Raw genomic sequence first — 10955 nt, forward strand, 5'->3', positions numbered from 1 at the left:
ATCCTCCAACTCTGGCAACATCCTTGTAAATCTTTTCTGAACCCTTTCAAGTTTCACAATATCTTTCCGATAGGAAGGAGACCAGAGTTGGAAGCAATATTCCAACAGTGGCCTACCAATGTCCTGTACAGCCACAACGTGACCTCCCAACTCCTGTACTCAGTACTCTGACCAATAAAGGAAAGCATACCAAACGCCTTCTTCACTATCCTATCTACCTGTGACTCCACTTTCAAGGAGCTATGAACCTGCACTCCAAGGTCTCTTTGTTCAGTAACACTCTCTAGTACCTTACTATTAAGTGTGTAAGTCCTGCTAAGATTTGCTTTCCCAAAATGCAGCACCTCGCATTTATCTGAATTAAACTCTATCTGCCACATCTCTGCCCATCTGGACCCATCTGGTCAAGATCCTGTTGTAATCTGGAGGTAACCCTCTTCGCTGTCCACTACACCCCCAATTTTGGTGTCATCTGCACACTTACTAACCTCTTATGCTTGCATCCAAATCATTTTTGTAAGTGACAAAAAGTAGAAGGCCCAGCACCAATCCTTATGGCACTCCACTGGTCACAAGCCTCCGGTCTGAAAAACAACCCTCCACCACCACCCCCTGTCTTCTACCTTTTGAGCCAGTTCTGTATCCAAATGGCTAGTTCTCCCTGTATTCCATGAGATCTAACCTTGCTAATCAGTCTCCCATGGGGAACCTTGTCGAACGCCTTACTGAAGTCCATATAGATCACATCTTCTGCTCTGCCCTCATCAATCTTCTTTGTTACTTCTTCAAAAAACTCAATCAAGTTTGTGAGACATGATTCCCAAACACAAAGCCATGTTGACTATCCAGAATCAGTCCTTGCCTTTCCAAATACATATACATCCTGTCCCTCAGGATTCCCTCCAACAACTTGCCCACCACTGAGGTCAGGCTCACCGGTCTATAGTTCCCTGGCTTGTCTTTACTGCCCTTCTTCTTCAGTGGCACCACGTTTGCCAACCTCCAGTCTTCTGGCACCTCACCTGTGACTATCGATGATACAAATATCTCAGCAAGAGGCCCAGCAATCACTTCTCTAGCTTCCCACAGAGTTCTCGAGTACACCTGATCAGGTCCTGGGGATTTATCCACCTTTAACCGTTTCAAGACATTCAGCACTTCCTCCTCTGTAATCTGGACATTTTGCAAGATGTCACCATCTATTTCCCTACAGTCTATAATCTTCCATCTCCTTTTCCACAGTAAATACTGATGCAAAATATTCATTTAGTATCTCCCCCATTTTCTGTGGCTCCGCACAAAGGCCGCCTTGCTGATCTTTGAGGGGCCCTATTCTATTCTCTCCCTAGTTACCCTTTTGTCCTTAATATATTTGTAAAAACCCTTTGGATTCTCCTTAATTCTATTTGCCAAAGCTATCTCATGTCCCCGTTTTGCTCTCCTGATTTCCCTCTTAAGTATACTCCTACTTTCTTTATACTCTCCTAAGGATTCACTCGATCTATCCTGTCTATACCTGACATATGCTTCCTTCTTTTTCCTAACCAAACCCTCAATTTCTTTAATCATCCAGCATTCCCTATACCTACCAGCCTTCCCTTTCACCCTGACGGGAATATACTTTCTCTGGATTCTTGTTATCTCATTTCTGAAGGCTTCCCATCAACAAATTTCTTGTGCATTCCAAAAACAATTCAAGGCTGGGTTGCAGCTCATTTGCTGTAAATGCCACAAGTGGAATTTTGTGGGTAGCATTGTGATCCAGACTATTGTTTCTGTGAAATGTCTGTAGTTGGAGGAGCTTAAGTTTAAATGTGTTGATCTAGAATCCCTCATGTTGTGGGGTTTCAGGGAGTGTGACGAAAGACACCTTTTAACCTTTATATTTAAATAATCTTTAGAATTATTTAATGATAGGGGTAAAAAAAATAGCGTTCCCTCTAATTTTCCTTCCTGCTGTGTGGACCTCTAAGTGGCAGTGACATCCAGAGCCTGAAGTTAGTGCCAATCATTGTGTGTGCAACCTTGGAGCAGGTACCTGTATGCACAGATGCACACCTTAGTCACATCTGTGCTGTGTAGGTACAAGGATTCAGTTTGTAATGGTCGAGTCTGTGCCCTTGATTTTGGCCAACAGGGTATCCAAGGTACTTGGTACCTGCATGAAGTAGAAGAGAGACTAAAGGGGAAATTAACCATTGAATAAGGGTGCAGGAAGCTATTCAGTTGTGGTCAGCATAAAGGTTTGTTGTACTGATAGGAAACCGTATGCAATCAATCCTTTTGTACTGCAATGGTTACATTTTTGTTACAGGCAACATGCATTTTAGAAACAGCGCCCTCACTTAGTCAGTTGCGTTACAGCAAATTCGCATTGATGGAATGCACGTTGTAACGGAAAGGCCTGTACTGCAGGGAATAAATACTGTTCTCTGAAGCTCCATTGGCAAGTTCAGAAGTTTGCTTAACTCCAAAGTGCCGGGATTAAAGATATCTGTTTGTAGATGGGAAGGATTCAGTTGTTGCGGTGCACTTGGAAACCAATGTCATGTCTAGAGTTAAGAATAATATTTTACTGAAGAATAGTAATCTTGGCATGGTTACCTAAATCATAGTCCATTTGACATGGGGATAAACAGATTAACAATTTAAATGCAAGGCTGAAGGAATGGTGTAGAAGACAATGGTTTTGTTTTTAGGCCACACAAAGGGAGCTGTTTTTTTGGGGGGCATAAAATTCACTTAAACTAGGTTGGTACTAGTCATAGTCACAGAAATCATTGTGTTATAGAATGCAGAAAAGGCTCTTCAGCCCATTGACAGTGTCCTGGTGAATTGAATAACTTGGAACAGTGGATGGCGTTTTAAGCTACTTAAGCAGGCTGATGCGTGAGGATTCAGCTAAGAGTGACTTCAGAATGAGCAAAGCAATTATCGTCTTTTGGGGATGGTGTGGGGAAGAGAATCAAATCTGAATGGACACATTCACAACAAATGTAATCTGTTAATAGCATAATCGTTAATTGCTTCGATCTACTAGTCATTTCAGAGACGTGATCGCATGATCACATTTGAAAGTCAAAATTCCTAAATGCTTTCTATTTTAGAAGGGATAGGTGACATTTGATAAGCAGGAGTAGCAGCCCTGGTGGGAAAGAAATGGATAAAGGTGATTGTGAAAAAGGAAAAAAATCATGAACTAGAATCAGTTTTGAGTGGAAGTCGGAAACAAAAGGACAGAAAGTGCTCTACAACCCCAGCCTGTACAGCCTCTCCTTATAGCTCAAATCCTCCGTCTTTAAACGACGGAGTTGTTTAAAGACTCCGTCATAGTAGTTGAGGTGAGGGGAGGAGTAGAAATCTGGAAATTTGAGATGCATGTAATGAGGGCAATGCAGTAATCGTGGGGGACTTGAATCTTCAAGTAGATTTGGGAATCCAAATTTTCAGTAATCACAAGTACAAGTTTATAATGCGATATGAGTGAGTTTTACAGATAACACGTTGATTCTTCCATGAGGGAACAGGCTATTTAAATCTAGTATGGTATGAAATTGTATTAATATGCTTTTTTGGTAGTGTAATACTTAGATTTTGCTGAATAAAAATTGCATTACTATTCTAATGGATGCCCTAATGAATTCGGAATGAAAAGATTTGACAAAATCTTTCTCTTTCATCACCAAAAGCTTGTATTAAAAGTGTCTCCAGTACTAAAATATAGTAGAATTTCATATTAGGTTTAAATGTGAATGGGTAAATGTAAAACTAGGTTGTTAAATGAAACCAATGCAAATATGTCAGTTTGATGGGGAGGTCATCAGGCAGATTGAGAAAGTAAATTAAAAGACATGACATTAGAATGACTAGCATTTAAAGAATGAAAACATAATTTATAACAAACAGACATGCCTTTTAATGAACTTCCTTGATGCATAAAACCACCACAGAAAAAATTTCTCCAGTTTTAACTAATGAGGCCTGCTTATTCTGATGTCAAAAGGAGTAGTAAACCTCATGATTGTGAATTCTAGAATTGAGAGTCAAGAAATTTGATTACAAAAAGAGAATATGAGATTTGATGAGCAAGAGGCTAGAAAACAAATTGTTAGTACTTCCCTGGTTTGTGAGTGGGAAAAGATTGGTGAAGGTAAATGTGGACATTGCCTCAAGGGGAGGTAGTGGTATAGTGATTGTTATAGCACTGCTAATCAAAAGGTCTAAGCCAGAGGTGGGGAACCTTTTCATGTCGGAAGGCCACATTATGTTAGTTGTCATCTAATAAGGCCGCATCCAAGAATCTTCAATTATATTTTCTTCAAAATTCACATTTTTAAAAATTGTGACGGTCAGTCTGTGAGGATTATTTCGCTGAATTTTCTTTTACTCTCTGGTATTTTAAATACATTCACTTTAAGATTAAAATTAAAAATAATAAAGGATGAAAAAACATATTAATAAAAGATTTGTTCTGCAAAATTTGGATTCATTCAAAAAGCCACACACAATGGCCTAGAAGGCCGCAGGTTCCCCATCCCTGGTCTAAGCTAATGGTCTGGGCATGTGGGTTCAAAGCCTAAATTGCCAGCTAGTGCAAATTTTTATGCCCTGCTAAGGTAGTGTGTTGGAAATGATGAAATTATGAACCATTATGTAGCTGTATTAAACTCTACTTCCCTTATAAACTGCTCTCCCCAATCCATGCATGCACATACATAGATAACATCGATGTTATAGTTGGAGGGATGCTACAAGAGCTTTAGCTGAGAAATTATGTCTTGGGCCCAAATGTTTTCAGCTGCTCCTTCAATTACCTTATTTGTCAAAATGTCAGAGGTGGAAATGATTGTTGGTGATTTCACAATATTTAGCACTATTCACGATTCCTCAGATACTATATCAGTCAATGTCCCTTTGCAGCAAGACCTGGATAGTCTCTATGCTTGCACAGATGTTGCTTGCCACTTAAGTGCTAGGCACTGTTATCTCTAATAAACAGTGGCATTGCTATTGCTGAATGGACTACTGTCAGCATCCTTGCTGTTACTATGACAGTAAACTGAACTGGACTAGTGAAATGAATAATATTTACGGTTCAGGTCAGAGGTTCGGCTTTTTGTAGTGCTTGACTTGAGCTCCACTCAAGCAACATTTAAAATTCAGTGTCAGCCTGCAGATTGGCACCCTGTGCACCACCTTCACTCACTCTCTTTAGTTGAAACTTTACTGCTGGAACAGCACAGCAGGTCAGGCAGCATCCAGGGAACAGGAGATTCGACGTTTCGGGCACAGGCTCTTCTTCATTCCTGAAGAAGGGCCTGTGCCCGAAACGTCGAATCTCCTGTTCCCTGGATGCTGCCTGACCTGCTGTGCTGTTCCAGCAATAAAGTTTCAACTTTGATCTCCAGCATCTGCAGACCTCACTTTCTCCTCACTCTCTTTAGCCCTGACACACTGGAAGTTGTCTTTCATCTACAAGGTGCACTGCAAAATCTCTACATGCCTCCTTTGACAACCCATTCTGTGTTCTCACCAACTAGAAGCACAAGGGCATATGTTAACCTCCAAGCCACCATCCTGATTTGTGACAATATTGTAGTTCCTTCACTGTTGCCATGTCAAAACCTTGGAATTCCCTCCTTAACAGCAATGTGGGTGAACCCTACGAATCAAGAACTCTAGTGGCTTAGGAAGAGAACTCACCACTACCATTGCTGCTGTGGTATTTAGGGTTGGGCAATAATCTGGGCCAAGCCAGCAATGCCTGAATTCTGTCAATGAACATTCTTTTTAAAAAAAAAAGACACACCGAGGAGTTAAAATTATAATAGAGTCATAGAGATGTAAGGCATAGAAACAGACCCTTTGGTCCAACTCGTCCATGCTGACCAGATATCCCAACCCAATCTAGTCCCACCTGCCTGCACCCAGCCCATATCCCTCCAAACCCTTCCTATTCATATACCCATCCAAATGCGTTTTAAATGTTGCAATTGTACTAGCCTCCATCACTTGCTCTGGCATGAAAACGTTGCCCCTTAGGTCTCTTTTATATCTTTCCCCTCCCACCCTAAACCTATGCCTTCTACTTCTGGACTCCCCCTATCTCAGGGAAAGATTTTGTCTATTTATCCTATCCATGCCCCTCATGATTTTGTAAACCTCTATAAGGTCACTCCTCAGCCTCCTGACGCTCCAGGGAAAACAGCCCCCACCTGTTCAGCCTCTCCCTATAGGTCAAATCCTCCCAACCATGGCAACATCCTTGTAAATCTTTTATGAACCCTTTCAAGTTTTGCAACTTTCCGATAGGAAGAAGACCAGAATTGGAAGCAATATTCCAACTGTCACCTAATGTCCTGTACAGCCGCAACATGACCTCTCAACTCCAGTACTCAATACTCTGACCAATAAATGAAAGCATACCAAACGCCTTCTTCACTATCCTATCTACCTGCGACTCCACTTTCAAGGAGCTATGAACCTGCACTTCAAGGTCCCTTTTTCAACAACAGTCCCTAGGACCTTAGCATTAAGTGTATAAGTCCTGCTAAGATTTGCTTTCCCAAAATGCAGCACCTTGCATTTATCTGAATTAAACTCCATCTGCCACTTCTCAGTCTATTGGCCCATCTGATCAAGATTCCGTTGTAATCTGAGGTAACCTTCTTCGCTGTCCACTACACCTCCAATTTTGGTGTCATCTGCAAACTTAGTAACTACACGTTTTATACTCACATCCAAATCATCAATCCTTGTGGCACTTTACTGGTCACAGGCCTCCAATTTGAAAAACAACCCTCCACCACCACCCTCTGTCTTCTACCTTTGAGCCAGTTCTGTATCCAAATGACTAGTTCTTCTTGTATTCCATGAGATCTAACCTTGCTAACCAGTCTCCCATGGGGAACCTTGTCGAATACCTTACTGAAGTCCTTATAGATCACATCTACTGCTCTGCCCTCATCAATCCTCTTAGAGTCATAGAGTCGTAGAGATGTACAGCACAGAAACAGACCCTTCAGTCCAACTCATCCATGCCAACCAGATATCCTGATCTAATCTAGGCCCATTTGCCAGCACATGGCCCATATCCCTCTGAAACCTTCATATTCATATACCCATCTAGATGCCTTTTAAATGCTGTAATTGTACCAACCTCCACCACTTCCTGTGGCAGCTCATTCCATATATGCACCACCCTCTGCATGAAAACGTTGCACCTTAGGTCCATTTTATGTCTTTCCCCTCTCACCCTAAACCTATGCCCTCTAGTTCTGCACTCCCTCACCCCAGGGAAAAGACCTTGTCTATTTATTCTATCCATGCTCCTCATGATTTTACGAACCTCACCCTCTGATGCTCCAGGAAAAACAGCCCCAGTCTATTCAGCCTCACCCTATAGTTCAAATCCTCCAACCCTGGTGACATCCTTTTACATCTTTACTGAATCCTTTCAAGTTTCACAGCATCCTTCCCATGCAAAGGAATAAAAAATATCGTGACACTGAGGAGCTGGTCACTTAAACCCATAGTTTCCATGTCATGTGCTTCGTGTGCACAAAAGTAAATCCGTTTTATACCACTCCCCTATCCCACAACCCTCATTATAATAATCAAACACAGAGTATGATTTGCACTTTTGAGGGCTGTTTCAATTTTACGGTAAGAGTAGCAATCAGATGACGAAATCTCAAACATAAAGCTCCAGCAAAAATTTAGTAAAGTTAACTCAATAAAAGGCAAAGATATCTGCTCTGCTGGTTTTGCGCGCATCAGGTTTATGCGATAAAATAACTGAGGTGCAAACTATTTTAGTGCATATGCTTTGCTTTATACAAGGTTTTGGACAGTTATGTTAGCTAGTTGTGTGCTTCATAACACTGAATATTGTTCCAAGAATTTTAGCAGTTACCTTCTGCAAATGTCTCTAAAATGTAAATTTTCTTCAAATTTTCTCCTCCATCCATTACCCTGCACCCACTCTACCCTCACAGAGAATGAGAATGTTCACGGAGCATCTGCAGTTCATGAATTGCTGATCTCTATAGTTGTGATGAGATGTGGGGGTACATCTCCAGTTGGTCCTCATGTAAAGTGATCATTGTGTTCCTGAAAATCATGAAATCAAATGAAACAATTTAAAGTGAAATATGGCTTCCCATAAAAATCAATGTTAAAGCCCAAGTTAGGTTCCTACAGATAGTCTTTGCTGAGAAAAGACAGTATACATGTATAAATGCTGTACCATATGTTTACTCTCAGCTGAAATAATTTTCAAGTAAAATAAATCACAAAATATAAAATAGTGTACAATCTGGTATGTCAGGGTGTTTCTAAGCAGAAAGCATTAGTTGAGTACATTCCTCAATGTTCATATTTAAATACAATAACTTTCAAAATAAAACTTTTTACATAAAAATACAAAATACAGAGAAAGGTTGATTATCCGAACAACACTGGCAGGGAGTATTTTGTTTAAATAATTGAATGTTTGGATAATCAAATGCCGGAGAACGTAGTTTAGCCAAGCATTGGGACCTTGTGAATTTACCCGGATAATCCAAAATTGGGATAATCAAATGCCAGATAATCAAGGTTCCTCTGTATAGAGGACAATACAAAAGGACAAGTTTAATAAATTAAAGTTAAACATCTATCTGATTATGTTTTAATTGACTGGGCTCCATCTTTTGACAGAGCTATTGTACTCAAGTATACATTTTTGACCACACGCATGTGTGGTGAAATTGTATCAGTTATAATTCTCAATCTCTCAGAAGCTCCATTACAGGTCCGTCTACAAGAAATCTTCTAATATAAGACTGAGTGACTTTGGCATCCGCAATCTTATCAATTAACCATTTAGTTGTTTTCGTGACATTTTTGTAATCTGAATTTAAGTCCAAATCTTTTCCAGCCATAACTTTGCTTTAATTTATCACAGCATTTTGTTCAAATCAAATGTCTTTACAAATAACCAACTAGCCAGCTTTGGCTTTGCTTTACCAATGTGACATTATTGTACCCTGGGCAAGTAAAACAGAAGAAGCCCCATGTCCTTTTCTTCAGTTGCAGGTATTGCTGGCTGGCTTACATTTATTGCCTGTCCGCAGTTGCTAGAGGTGGTGGTGATGAGCTGCTTTCTTGAACCATTGCAATCCGCGTGCAGTTGGTAGACCCACTATGCCCTTAAGGAGGGAATTCCAGATTTTGACTCAGTGATGCTTCAAAAAACTTTATCAAGTTTGTGAGACATGATTTCTCACGCACAAAGCCATGTTGACTATCCCCAATCAGCCCTTGCCTTTACAAATGCATGTACATCCTGTCTTTCCGGATTTCTTCCAATAACTTGCCCAATACCGACGTCAAGCTCACTGGTCTCTAGTTCCCTGGTTTGTCCTTAACATCTTTTTTAAACAGTGGCACCACGTTAGCCAACCTCCAGTCTTCCGGCACCTCACCTGTGACTATTGATGATACAAATATTTCAGTAAGAGGCCCAGCAATCACTTCCCTAGTCTCCCACAGAGTTCTAGGGTGCACCTGATCAGGTTCTGGGGACTTATCCACCTTTATGCATTTCAAGACATCCAGACTTCCTCCTCTGTAATATGGACATTTTTCAAGATGTCACCATCTATTTCCCTACATTCTATATCTTCCATATCCTTTTCCACAGTAAATACTGATGCAGAATGCACGTTTAGTATCTCCCCCATTTTCTGCCTGGTGAATAAGAAAATGACAGAGGCTTTATTAGTCTTCAGGTAGAACATGTAAAAGCATTCTGGAAATAAATAGGGAACCATGGGTCTAGTGCGAATGGTGGATCTTGAAGAAATCAGTGGGAGTAAAGATAATAGTACTGGAGAAATTAATCAGTTCTCTTGGTCTTGACAGCCTGCAAATGAGGGTTTGCATTCATTTTGATTTTCCATAGATCAAAGAATGGTAAAACAGAAACAGAGGGCCAGATGTCCGAGAAGTTTTGAATATTTTAATAATTCCCGGACAGTAGGGGAGTTATCTGACAATTTTCCAGCAATATTTATTTCTTAATTAACATCAAGATGCGGTCTGGTCATTTCAAATTGTTGTTTGAATTTATGTGCAAATTAGCTACCTCACTTTCCTGGTCATGTTCATCACTATACAGTGACTAGAGCACTGAATTGGTTTTAAAATGCTCTGAGACTTTCTAAGGTTTTGAGAAGTGCCTTATAAAAATGTCTTTCTCCTCCTTTGTTATGTGTAAAAGAAGAGGACAGTAGGTATATGGGACCATAAAAATTGAAAGTTCCACTTCAAGTCAGCGCCTTCCTGATATGGAGCTATGTCCACCTTCACTCGTTGTTACTGTGTTTAAATCCTGGAACCTGTCCCTAACATTGCATAAATGAACTTTTCCTAGGGGTTCAAAACTGTGTTCACCATCACCTTCTCTAAAGCAATTGGGGACCACACTAAATACTGGCCTTGTCGGTAATGCTCTTCTCTGTTTCCCATATGATTGACTGTTGAACGGTCAGAAATTATTTAGTAATTTTGGAATGCTCAACTATGGAGACTGATACCAAGTATTTATTCAGCTCCTGCCACTTTGATTCCCCATTGTTATTTCCGTTAATGTTGTTTCCTTTGTTCTGCGAGGGGTGTGTGTTCACTTTAGCTTTTTTTTTAATAGATATTTTTATTAGAAATTTAACATTTTTACAAGTTTACAAAAATAAACAAAACTCTCAGATATAAACATTGATATACAATTAGCTCAAATATACAATAGCCAAAATTTGACAAAAAAAAACAAAACAACAAAAAAAACCAAAAAAAAAAACAAACAGACAAAACTCAACTATCTACTAATCTAACCTACAACTAACCAGAGTGTATATTTAAGTCTCTTACATGCTCGGAATGTGTTAACATCAAATGTAATAAAACCCGTATTC

The 10955-nt window shown here is 40.0% G+C and overlaps 1 protein-coding gene across 2 annotated transcripts in view; it reads left to right on the forward strand.

The window, feature by feature from the left end:
- Positions 1–10955, forward strand: part of eif5b (eukaryotic translation initiation factor 5B) — an 89743-nt gene that overhangs the window by 18696 nt on the left and 60092 nt on the right. The gene's annotated exons all lie outside the window — the stretch shown is intronic.

This window comes from Chiloscyllium plagiosum, chromosome 6 (genome assembly GCF_004010195.1).
Source record: "Chiloscyllium plagiosum isolate BGI_BamShark_2017 chromosome 6, ASM401019v2, whole genome shotgun sequence".
Lineage (NCBI taxonomy): Eukaryota > Metazoa > Chordata > Chondrichthyes > Orectolobiformes > Hemiscylliidae > Chiloscyllium > Chiloscyllium plagiosum.